Genomic DNA, 13117 nt, shown 5'->3' on the forward strand with positions numbered 1-13117 from the left:
ACGCCAGGTCTACTGCACAGAGTGCCCCATCCACAGTGCACCAAAAACCTAATTTGCTTAAAATTAAATTATTTTTCAGACTTAGGGGACCAGATTTAAACAAGAAAAGGATGGCTCTACCTTGGGGAACCTACCCTATATAGCAGCATGCCTTCTTTGAAACAGAGTTTGGAGTTGCCTGACTTTCTTAAGGCCAATTATGCTAAAAGTGGTTTTCTGTGAAAAGTACTTTTAAATGAGTTTTCAACACTTTCTTACTCATGATCGGTGGGGGTTCGACCCCCGGGACCGCCGCCGATCGGCTGTTTGAGAAGGCAGAGGCTCTCCTGTGGCTTTCTCTGTTTTTCCTAGGCCAGTGACGACACATTCATTGAACTCAATCTTAGGGAAGTAAATGGGGTGGAGCGCAATACCAAGCTCAGCCACTATACAATGTGCGGCGCTGTGGCTGTTTTAACCCTTGGGACACCGGAGATTTTTGTGTTTTCATTTTTCTTACCTATCTTCCTGGATCCAGAACTTTTATTTGTGTTCACATCCATATAAGGGCAGAGGTGGTGATGCCCATGATTAGTGTTGAGCAAACTTGAGTTTTACAAGTTCCAGTTATCTAAGAATTCTGTTACCATGGACCATGATGGAATTCTCTGACTGTATGCACTACGGAGGTTTATAAGAGACGTTCTGTATTGCATTCCGTCATAATGGAAGTCTAGGCTGGCCATAGACTTCTATTATGACTGAATGACTCTTATAGGCTTCCGTGGTGCATGCCGTCATAGAAATCCATTACGGAATTCTTTGATAATCGGAACTTGCAAGTCCGCTCAACACTTAAAAAAAAATATTTTTATATACAGTACAGACCAAAAGTTTGGACACATCTTCTCATTCAAAGAGTTTTCTTTATTTTCATGACTATGAAAATTGTAGATTCACACTGAAGGCATCAAAACTATGAATTTAAACATGTGGAGTTATATACATAACAAAAAAGTGTGAAACAACTGAAAATATGTAATATTCTAGGTTCTTCAAAGTAGCCACCTTTTGCTTTGATTACTGCTTTGCACTCTCTTGGCATTCTCTTGATGAGCTTCAAGAGGTAGTCACCTGAAATGGTCTTCCAACAGTCTTGAAGGCGTTCCCAGAGATGCTTAGCACTTGTTGGCCCTTTTGCCTTCACTCTGCGGTCCAGCTCACCCCAAACCATCTCGATTGGGTTCAGGTCCGGTGACTGTGGAGGCCAGGTCATCTGGCACAGCACCCCATCACTCTCCTTCATGGTCAAATAGCCCTGACACAGCCTGGAGGTGTGTTTGGGGTCATGGTCCTGTTGAAAAATAAATGATGGTCCAACTAACTTCAAACTGGATGGAATAGCATGCCGCTGCAAGATACTGTGGTAGCCATGCTGGTTCAGTATGCCTTTAATTTTAAATAAATCCCCAACAGTGTCACCAGCAAAGCACCCCCACACCATCACACCTCCTCCTCCATGCTTCACGGTGGGAACCAGGCATGTAGAGTCCACCCGTTCACCTTTTCTGCGTCGCACAAAGACACGGTGGTTGGAACCAAAGATCTCAAATTTGGACTCATCAAACCAAAGCACAGATTTCCACTGGTCTAATGTCCATTCCTTGTGTTCTTTAGCCCAAACAAGTCTCTTCTGCTTGTTGCCTGTCTTTAGCAGTGGTTTCCCAGCAGATATTCTACCATGAAGGCCTGATTCACACAGTCTCCTCTTAACAGTTGTTCTAGAAATGTGTCTGCTGCTAGAATTCTGTGTGGCATTGACCTGGTCTCTAATCTGAGCTGCTGTTAACCTGCAATTTCTGAGGCTGGTGACTCGGATGAACTTATCCTCCGCAGCAGAGGTGACTCTTGGTCTTCCTTTCCTGGGGCGGTCCGCATGTGAGCCAGTTTCTTTGTAGCGCTTGATGGTTTTTGTGACTGCACTTGGGAACACTTTCAAAGTTTTCCCAATTTTTCGGACTGACTGACCTTCATTTCTTAAAGCAATGATGGCCACTTGTTTTTCTTTACTTAGCTGCTTTTTTCTTGCCATAATACAAATTCTAACAGTCTATTCAGTAGGACTATCAGCTGTGTATCCACCTGACTTCTCCACAACGCAACTGATGGTCCCAACCCCATTTATAAGGCAGGGCACACCTGTGAAGTGAAAACCATTTCAGGTGACTACCTCTTGAAGCTCATCAAGAGAGTGCCAAGAGAGTGCAAAGCAGTAATCAAAGCAAAAGGTGGCTACTTTGAAGAACCTAGAAATATGACATATTTTCAGTTGTTTCACACTTTTTTGTTATGTATATAATTCCACATGTGTTAATTCATAGTTTTGATGCCTTCAGTGTGAATCTACAATTTTCATAGTCATGAAAATAAAGAAAACTCTTTGAATGAGAAGGTGTGTCCAAACTTTTGGTCTGTACTATATATATATATATATATATATATATATATATAAATCCAGAAAAAGGCTTGAGAAAGGCTCAGTTTTGGAGCCGAAACGTTGCACCGTATGGTTGAATAAAGAATAACCTCACCTTCATCTAGCTGGAGTGCCGTCCTTTTTCTGGATTTATTGATTGGGGTAAGAAGTCGATTCCCCTGGAATGTGCACCCATTTTTCCCATTGCAGTCAGTGCTGCCATTTTTCTTATATATATATATATATATATATATATATATAATTAGATTTCTATACACCAATATGTCCTATATTTGACTGCTGGACGATATAGGAACTGCGCTTCTGGGTTATTTGGCCTTCAGATGCCATGATCTAAAGGCTGTAATGACTACGATTGGCATTGACTGTCGTGGCCATTAGCAGCGGGCACTGGTGTAGCTATAGGGGTCACTGCGGTCACCTTGCCAGTGGTGCGGTACTTTTTAAGATGCAGTGAATCTTAAAAAGGGAATATTAATGAGCGCTTCCATAATAGAAGTGATCAGTAGTCTGCGGGAGGAGGAGGAGGAGAGAAGCGATGTACAGTACTTACCCCTCCTCCTGCTTGCTCTTCTCAGGGCCCACGCTGCTGTGCCCTGGCTGCCTGCAACGTCAGGACGTACAGTGCGCACTCTGACCTGACGCTGCAGGAGGTCAGGTGACTGCAGTGCCGTCCCTAAGAAGAGAAGACAACCAGGACAGAGAGAGTGGTGGCAGGAGAGGTAAGTTACTTTATTATTTTACAGTCTGATCTGAGGACTTACTGGGGGGATCTGGAGGTCTAATGGAGGCCTGGGGGCATCTGGAGTGGTCTGTCTGATTGGGAGTCTGGAGAGGTCTAAGGGGGGGTCTGATTGGGGGTCTTACATGGAGGTCTAATGGGGGTCTGATCTGAAGTTTAAAACTGGGGTCTTATATTGGGTCTGACAGAGGTCTAAAGGGGGTTTTGTCTGAGATGGGGGGGCATCTCACTTAGGGTTTTATATGGGGGTCTGATCTGAAAGGAAGTTTTTTTTTGTACTAACGCACTGTGTGGTACCAGTTTTTTCAGGAGGACTGTTTCTGCAGCAAAGTATTGGGGAGCACAGTGGATACAGTATTAGGGGTAGGCAGGATGGGGCGTTGAGCAGGTGGGAGGATGATGGAAAAGTAGGAAAATAAGATGTCAAACTCTGCAGAGACGAGGCAAGGCTGAAAGTCACCATGGTTGTCTGGTATAACAGCAAAAGAGGAAAGATAATATCTACATTAGAGATATGCCCTGCTTATTTCCGATCACCGCCGCACGGCGGGCGGTGATCGGAACAGTGTGTCTGCTGAAATCATTCAGCAGGCACTCTGTGACAATGCCAGGGGGGGGGGGGCTGGATGAGCGGGCGGGGGTTAACTTCCCCCCCAGCTCTGCTCTCCTCTTCCACACCGCTTCTGTGGAGAGAGGAGCCTGTCGTCCATCAGTAAGCCCAACACCCCTATCACCCCCACGTGGACCACCAAAATTTGCAGGGACAGGTTTTAGGGAAAGATTAGATTAGGCAGGGAGACTTCATCCTGATTGGGTGTCTGGGGTCCACAGCACACCCAGCTGTGCGACCCTAGACCCCCAGGGGTGCTGCAGCTTGGGCTCGTTTTTGGCTAGGTCCGGTGGCTGGACTCCGGCAGATGAGGACGTTTTGGGGCATAATGCAGCATGTCCCCCGCCCCCCTGCGGTGATCCTGCCTTTGACCGCTTATACACAATCAAGCCGGTCATTGATCACTACCTGGAAGGGAGGTCGCTGTTGATGAGTCTCTCATTGCTTTCAAGGGGAGACTCATTTTCTGCAATTATGTTCCCTCTAAGCGGGCAAGGTATAGCATGAATCTGTAAAAACTTTGTGAGAGTACCTCAGGGTACACTTACAAGTTTTGTGTGTACGAGGGGCGAGATTCCCGTATTGAACCCCCAGAATGTCCCCCCACTCTAGGTGTTAGTGGGAAACTTGTGTGGGACCTTATGCACCCACTGCTAGATAAGGGTTACCACCTGTACGTGGATAACTTTTTTATACTAGTATCGCCTTCTTCCAGTCCCTCGCCGCCAGATCCACATCCGCTTGTGGGACCGTGCGGAAAAGTCAACGCAGCCTCCCTACCCACCCCCTCCAGGTACCTATCCCCAGGGGTGAGACCTGTGCCCTTACCAGTGGAAATCTGTTGCTGGGTCAGATGTAAGGACAAGAGGGATGTCCTTGTACTGTCCACAATTCACAGTAACTGCATCACTCCTGTCCCTGTGCGAGGTACGCGGCAACGGTCCTCAAGCCCGATTGTATCGTGGACTACAATTGGTATATGGGAGGAGTTGATCTCTCTGATCAAATCCTCAAGCCATATAACACCATGTGCAAAACCCATGCATGGTACAAAAAAGTTGCCGTCTACTTGGTACAGATTGCCTTGTACAACTCTTTTGTGCTGTCCCGAAACGCTGGCAACACAGGGACATTCTTACAATTCTATGAGGCAGTCATCAAGGACCTGATCTTTTCTAACCAGGAAAGAGCAAGCCGGAGTACCTCGGGAACTGGAGGCGCCCGGATCCAACACAACACCAGGCCAACACTTTCCAGGTGTGGTCTCCAATACTGGAAAGAAGGGACGGTCCCCAAAAAAGTGAAGACTGTCACAGGAGGGGGATACGGAAGGACACCACCACTCAGTGTGACACGTGCCCCGATTATCCGGGCCTCTGCATTGACGGTTGCTTCAGGGAGTACCACAATTCCATGGAGTACTAAATTTATAATTTATAATCCCCTTCCCCAATTTTAATTCTATTTGGCCACAGACAATCGCCCAGAAAAAAATAAAAATAAAGTAATTTTATTTTATTTTTTACTTTTTTATTTACTGTGTTCATCTGAGGGGTTATGTCATATGTTATTTTTATAGAGCAGATTCTTACGGATGCGGCAATACCTAATGTCTACCTTTTAAAATTTATTTAGGTTTTACACTATAATATCTTTTTTTTTTTTTGCGGGATGAGGACTGTTTTATTGGCACTATTTTGGGGTTCATATGACTTTTTGATCGCTTGCTATTACACATTTTGTGATGTAAGGTGACAAATAACAGGGAAGGGGTTAGGTTGAGAACTTGGCATGGGAAGGGAAGGTGTTTCAATATTTGCCTCGGGCAACGGAAAAGCTAGGTGCACCAACACAGTGAAGGGGGGGGCACAAGTTGAGCTCTTGCACCAGGGCCCGTGAGCCTTTAGCTACGCCCGCTTTGAAACAGCAGAGAAAAGCTGACTATGGCATGTGCAAGCTGGCGCCATGTTTAAACTTTGCTTTACATCACTCCATCGCACATGTAGGGAGTTGGTAGCGAAAGGGTTTATGAAATATTTAAAGTCTTCTGTAAGGAGTGAACTCGTCTTTAGGTTGATGTCCTATATCTATTACTTTTGGGTTATGATATTTCAGCATGTTCCAATTAAACAGGGGAAAAGTTAGGAGGATGTTTCATAGTTTAGTTGTACCTTGTGAGAACCTGCTGAGTAGTTTTTTATTTTAAAAATGAAGCTGTTTTTCGAAATTTAAAGGGGTTGTCCGAGTTATGAAAAAAAAATAATATAGCACAGAAAATCAGACATATAACTGAGCTAAGCAAGTTTTATACAAATAAAATATATATTTCCTCATTTCCCTGGTTCTTTCCTGGCCCAAACAATCTCTGCCCCTCCCCCTGCACTGCTAAGGGAGTGGCTACAAGAGCTGCCCTGAGTGACATGTCTGCCTGCTGGGAGACTCTGCAGCATGTTGTATGTGTAGGACTACAAGTCCCAGCTGTATAATGACACTGCAAAGGGAGTGAATACAAGAGCTGCTCTGAGTGCTGGGAGACTCTGCAGCATGTTGTATGTGTATGACTACATGTCCCAGCTGTATAATGACACAATGTGCAATGCTCTCTCTAGTATATCAACTCCAGTGCCCAGCATTATCTCCTCACTGCCTGTAAAGCTGTGCAGCTGAAGGGGTTAAGAATCCTAGCAGAGAGTAGAAGGCAGTGAAGGGGGCCGTGGCCAGCACAGTGATGTCTAGATTACAGGCTTGTAAACGACCTTTATCAGAGCAGGGAGAGAAGCTTACATCACTGGTCATGTGACCCTCAGTGAAATCTGAGAAACAAGCCACTGGAGATAAAGTGAGTGAATTGGAAAGCTGTTACATTTGCTAAGTTAGGAACATAGAAAGAACAAAAAAATTACCCGGATAACCCCTTTAAGGCCGACCCCAGTATAATAATCCACAAATATCTCTTATCGGTTCCTAATGTAATACCCCAGAGTGCATTACCACTTTTTACGCCTCACCACTATCTTCTATGGTTAATATAATGTCATCAATGCACTTATTTCCAGATCCTGCAAAATGTGTTCATGTTGTGTTAAAGTGTAATGTACCTGGTTCACCAGCAGATGGCGGCAACAATGGAAGTGCTAGTTTACATCAAATGGAACCTGTCCTTCCATTCTAGCCCTCTTTAGTCAGAGGGAGGAGTTTAGTGAAGGTCAGTCTGGCCTACACCCTCTCCAAGGGAGGAGGTCCTGCTGAGAGCTCGTCTGTCACAACCAGACATCTGAGAAGCTCTGACAGATGCCTTTCAGAACCTCCTCCTTGAGCTTTCTTTGTTTTGGTTTTCAGTTCCTCATCTCGTTAGCCTCTCTCAGCTGTCTTGTAGTTGGACTGAGTGCATCCCTTTAAATTCCTCCCCATAATGCATTAGTGTGCGGTTTATACAACTTCCTGGAGTGTGTGTGCATGCTGATCCTATTTCCCAGTCTTCTACAATATAAGTGTTGTACATTCATTAGTGATTTTATGTTTGCTGGATCTCAGGTGACCCTGACTCCCTCCGTGTCTAGTGTAGGGAGCCGGTGGTCGTGTCCCCTCACTATTATAGGGTGTTCAGGTGTTATACAGTCGAGGTACGAGGATATGCGATCATCTACCATTGGGATGTTCGCATAGGCTAAGCAGTCAGGGAGAGTGCCAGGTCTTATACAGGGGTCTCCCTTTTTGTTCCTTAGTTTTGGATCCAGTGAGTCATATGTTCATTTTGTATTGTCTTGTTTCCTGTACACCTTCCGTGACATTATAAACTGCCAAAACCATCTCAAGCATGGATCCGGTTTCACTTTTGACTGAACGCTTTCAGGGTCTTTCATAGGAGGTAGATGATCTCCATAAGACTCTTTCTCAGTTTATAGTGACCGGTTCAGCTTGCGTTCATGGAGTTTGTTCTGAGCCTAAGATCTCGCTCCCGGATACGTTCTCCGGGGGTAGTGAGAATTTTGTGCGTTTTAGAGAGGCTTGCAAACTCCATTTTCGCCTTCTTCCCCATTCCTCTGGTGATGAGGAACGGAGGGTGGGGATCATTATATCGCTGCTCAGGGGTAACGCTCAGTCGTGGGCCTTTTCGCTGCCGGTGGGGGCACGGCCCCTCCGTTCAGTGGATGAATTCTTTTTAGCCCTGGGTCAGATATATGATGATCCGGATCGTATTGCTTTGGCTGAGTCTAGACTACGTCAGTTATGCCAGGGTAAACAATTCGCAGAGATATACTGCTCAGAATTTCAGAGATGGGCAGCTGATACTGGTTGGAATGATGCTGCACTCTGAAGTCAATTTTGCCATGGTCTTTCAGAGGGATTGAAAGATGCATTTGCCTTTCATGAGAGGCCTATCTCCTTGGACTCTGCTATGTCTCAGGCCGTTCGTATTGACAGGCGTCTTAGAGAGAGAGGAGAGATCTCTCCTTCCTGTCATACTTAATCCCAGGACAGTGCAGCGATCTTATTCTGTGCGCAGGGGTCTCAGTCGCTGTCAGCCCCTTCTGAGCAGGAGCCCATGCAGCTGTGGTTGATTGCCTCTGACAATAGAAGATTCAGCCCGCATGGGAAGGTTTGCTTTTGTTGTGGAGGTATAAATCATTTGGCAAATGTTTGTCCCTCTAGGAGATTCAGGCAGTTTTTTGGGAGTAATAAAGAAACAAAAGGGAAAAAATCTTTTAAAACTGTTCCATCTGTTACTATTGGCAGGGTTGAGGCGGAAATTGAAGGTTTTCCGTTTGCTTGTAGTTCCCGTTTTGTCCTGCCTGCCAGGGTGGCGCTAGAGAGCAAGAACATTTTTTGTGAGATTTTTGTAGATAGTGGAGCAGCTGTCAATCTCATTGATAATCAATTTGCGATAACTCATGGTTTCCAGGTATGCACTTTGGGAAAGGATATTCCTGTTTTTGCTATTGATTCCGCTCCACTTTCTCAGAAATCATTAAAGGGCATAGTTCACAATATCCGTTTAATTGTGAGTGATGCTCATGTTGAGGATGTGTCATGTTTCATCCTTAGCGGATTACCTACTCCTCTTGTGTTGGGGCTACCCTGGCTCACTAAACATAACCCCACCATTGATTGGCAAGCGAGGCAAAAAAATGGTTGGAGTGACTTTTGCAGAGAGAATTGCCTCACGACATCTGTTTCTGAGGTTTCTACTAAGACTGTACCACCTTTTCTCTCTGAATTTTTGGATGTCTTCTCTGAGAGTGGAGTTCAGGATTTGCCCCCGCACAGGGAGTACGATTGCCCTATTAATCTCATACCAGGCGCCAAGCTGCCTAAATCTCGTTTATACAATCTTTCCCAACCTGAAAGGGTCGCTATGCGTGCTTATATCTCTGAGAGTCTGAGAAAAAGACACATACGACCCTCGAAGTCACCTGTTGCCGCTGTTTTTTTTTCTTTGTTAAGAAAAAAGATGGTTCTTTAAGACCTTGTCTGGATTTCAGGGAGCTGAACAGTATCACTATTCGTGATCCTTATCCGCTTCCTCTGATCCCGGACCTGTTTAACCAGATTGTTGGGGCTAAAGTCTTTTCCAAATTAGATCTAAGAGGGGCATACAACCTGGTCAGGGTCAGAAAAGGAAACGAATGGAAGACGGCCTTCAATACCCCTGAGGGCCATTTTGAGAATTTGGTTATGCCTTTTGGTTTGATGAATGCCCCAGCCATTTTTCAGCATTTCGTGAACAGCATTTTTTATCATTTAATGGGAAAATTTGTATTAGTGTATTTGGATGACATTTTGATTTTTTCTCCTGATTTCAAAACTCATAAGGAACACTTACGTCAGGTCTTGCTCATCCTGCGGAAGAATAAATTATACGCGAAACTGGAAAAATGTGTGTTTTCGGTTCCAGAAATTCAATTTCTGGGGTTTCTTCTCTCCGCTTCTGGTTTTCGCATGGACCACGAGAAGGTCCGCGCTGTGCTTGAGTGGGAGCTTCCTGAGAATCAGAAGGCGCTGATGCGTTTTTTGGGCTTTGCCAATTATTACAGGAAGTTTATTTTGAATTATTCCTCTGTTGTTAAACCACTCACTGATATGACCAGAAAGGGGGTCGATTTTTCTTCTTGGTCGGTAGAGGCGCGTAAGGCCTTTTCTAATATCAAGGAGAGTTTTGCTTCCGCTCCCATCTTGGTACAACCTGATATTTCTCTACCCTTCATAGTTGAGGTTGATGCTTCTGAGGTGGGTGTGGGTGCGGTCTTGTCTCAGGGTTCCTCTTCTGCCAAATGGCGACCGTGTGCCTTTTTCTCGAAGAAACGCTTCTCCGCAGAGAGAAATTACGATGTGGGAGATAGGGAGTTTTTGGCCATCAAATTGGCTTTTGAGGAATGGCGCCATTGGCTAGAGGGAGCCAGACACCCTATTACCGTGTTTACGGACAATAAAAATCTGGCCTACTTGGAGTCAGCCAAGCGTCTGAACCTGAGACAGGCCAGATGGTCTTTGTTCTTTTCAAGGTTTAATTTTGTTGTCACGTTCCGCCCTGGGGTTAAGAATGTGAAGGCAGATGCCCTGTCACGTTGTTTTCCGGGAGGGGGGAATTTTGAAGACCCGGGTCCCATTTTGGCTGAAGGTGTGGTGGTCTCTGCTCTTTTTCCTGAATTGGAGGCAGAGGTGCAGGTAGCCCAGTCATAGGCTCCTGATCTTTGTCCTCCTGGGAGGCTGTTTGTGCCTCTCGCTTTAAGACACAAGATTTTTAAGGAACACCACGATACTGTCCTTGCTGGGCACCTGGGGACAAGAGTTACAGCTGCGCTTCGTAAGTCGGTTGAGGGTTTTGTGGCAGCCTGCGAGACTTGCGCTCGTGCCAAAGTCTCTCATTCACGGCCATCAGGTCCTCTCCTTCCCTTACCCATTCCTTCCCGTCCTTGGACACATCTGTCCATGGACTTCATAACGGACCTGCCTCGTTCCTCGGGGAAGACTGTGATTCTGGTGGTGGTGGACCGTTTTAGCAAAATGGTGCATTTCATCCCTTTTCCTGGTTTGCCCAATGCTAAGACGCTGGCGCAGGCATTTATTGATCACATTGTCAAATTGCATGGTATTTCTTCAGACATAGTCTCTGATAGGGGCACACAGTTTGTTTCCAGATTCTGGAAGGCTTTCTGTTCTCGCTTGGGGGTTCGGTTGTCATTCTCTTCTGCTTTCTACCCGCAGTCGAATGGCCAGACAGAGCGCGTCAATCAGAATCTGGAGACATATCTGCGCTGTTTTGTGGTGGAGAATCAGGAGGATTGGTGCTCTTTTTTGTCCCTTGCTGAGTTTGCTTTAAATAACCGTCATCAGGAGTCCTCTGATAAGTCACAATTTTTTGGTGCATATGGGTTTCATCCGCAGTTTGGGACATTCTCTGGAGAGGGGTCTTCTGGTTTACCTGATGAGGACGGATTCTCCTCATATTTGTCATCGATTTGGCAAAAGATTCAGGATAATCTAAAGAGCATGAGTGAGAGATATAAGCGTGTGGCAGATAAGAGACGTGTGCCTGGTCCGGACCTGAATGTTGGTGATCTGGTGTGGTTGTCTACCAAGAATATCAAATTGAAGGTTCCCTCCTGGAAGTTGGGTCCTAAGTTTATTGGGCCTTACAAAATCCTGTCTGTCATCAATCCTGTTGCCTACCGTCTTGATCTTCCTCAGACTTGGAAGATCCATAATGTTTTTCTTAAGTCCTTATTAAAACCTTATGTTCAACCCATTGTACCCTCGCCTTTGCCTCCTCCTCCGATTATGGTTGATGGTAATCTTGAATTTCAGGTCTCTAGGATTGTGGATTCTCGTGTTGTCCGCGGTTCTCTCCAGTACCTCGTTCATTGGGAGGGTTAAGGTCCTGAGGAGAGAATGTGGGTCTCAGTGACGGACGTTAAGGCCACTCGTCTCATCAGGGCTTTCCATAGGTCCCATCTTGAGAAGGTGGGCTCTGAGTGTCCGGAGTCCACTCGTAGAGGGAGGGTTACTGTCACAACCAGACATCTGAGAAGCTCTGACAGATGCCTTTCAAAACCTCCTCCTTGAGCTTTCTTTGTTTTGGTTTTCAGTTCCTCATCTCGTTAGCCTCTCTCAGCTGTCTTGTAGTTGGACTAATTGCATCCCTTTAAATTCCTCCCCATAATGCATTAGTGTGCGGTTTATACAACTTCCTGGAGTGTGTGTGCATGCTGATTCTATTTCCCAGTCTTCTACAAGATAAGTGTTGTACATTCATTTGTGATTTTATGTTTGCTGGATCCCAGGTGACCCTGACTTCCTCCGTGTCTAGTGTAGGGAGCCGGTGGTCGTGTCCCCTCACTATTATAGGGTGTTCAGGTGTTATACAGTCGAGGTACGAGGATATGCGATCATCTACCATTGGGATGTTCGCATAGGCTGAGCAGTCAGGGAGAGTGCCAGGTCTTATGCAGGGGTCTCCCTTTTTGTTCCTTAGTTTTGGATCCAGTGAGTCATATGTTCATTTTGTATTGTCTTGTTTCCTGTTCACCTTCCGTGACATCGTCCCTTCTGAACAAGGCCTGCTTAGGCCAGCAGAGCACTATCGGCAATGCTGGATGTGGAGGTTCTAGCTACAAGCCTCAGGAGCCAGGAGGAAAAGTTCCCTAGATAATTACAGAGCCAGATTACAGAAAGTTAAGTTGCAGCATACAGCAAAGGAAAAGTTCCTATTTAATCCTGATAGCACAGCAGAGCCAAAGAGTAACAGATGTAGCAAAACCGAATGTGTTCGCCTGCCGGAATTAATGGCAAAGTCTGCTGAGAACCAGGATGGTCTGTAAAATGTTGGAGAAACGTTTATTCGAGTAATACTGTTATTCAACGTTATACCTCAATCTCTTTCTTGATCCCACCACTCAAATTCCCTTTTCATATGCAACGGATGGCTACTTCAGGGTGAGCATTATAACAGTAGGGGGTATTATAAATACTAGGGGAATGCTTATATTGTGTTACAAAAAAACATATTAGGTATCGCTGAGTCTGTAACAACCTGCTCTCTAAAAATACCACATAAACTACCCCCTCAGGTGAACACCGAAAAAAAAAAATTGTTTTTTGTCACCTTACATCACAAAAATGCAATGGCAAGTGATCAAAAAGTCATACACACCCTAAAATAGTACTAATCAAACTGACATCTCATACCGAAAAAAGAGCCCCTACATAAGACAGTCGCTCAAAAAGTAAAAAAAAAAAAAAATCATATTGTCATATTTGGCATTTTCGTGTCCATAACAACCTGCTCTAT

At 45.2% G+C, this 13117-nt stretch overlaps 1 protein-coding gene across 1 annotated transcript in view; it reads left to right on the forward strand.

Annotated features, from left to right (window-relative positions):
• The window catches only part of LOC122927162 (histidine N-acetyltransferase-like), a 53143-nt gene that overhangs the window by 19440 nt on the left and 20586 nt on the right, over nt 1–13117 (forward strand). The window lies entirely within an intron of this gene.

Source organism: Bufo gargarizans, chromosome 2 (genome assembly GCF_014858855.1).
Source record: "Bufo gargarizans isolate SCDJY-AF-19 chromosome 2, ASM1485885v1, whole genome shotgun sequence".
Taxonomy (NCBI): Eukaryota; Metazoa; Chordata; class Amphibia; order Anura; family Bufonidae; genus Bufo; species Bufo gargarizans.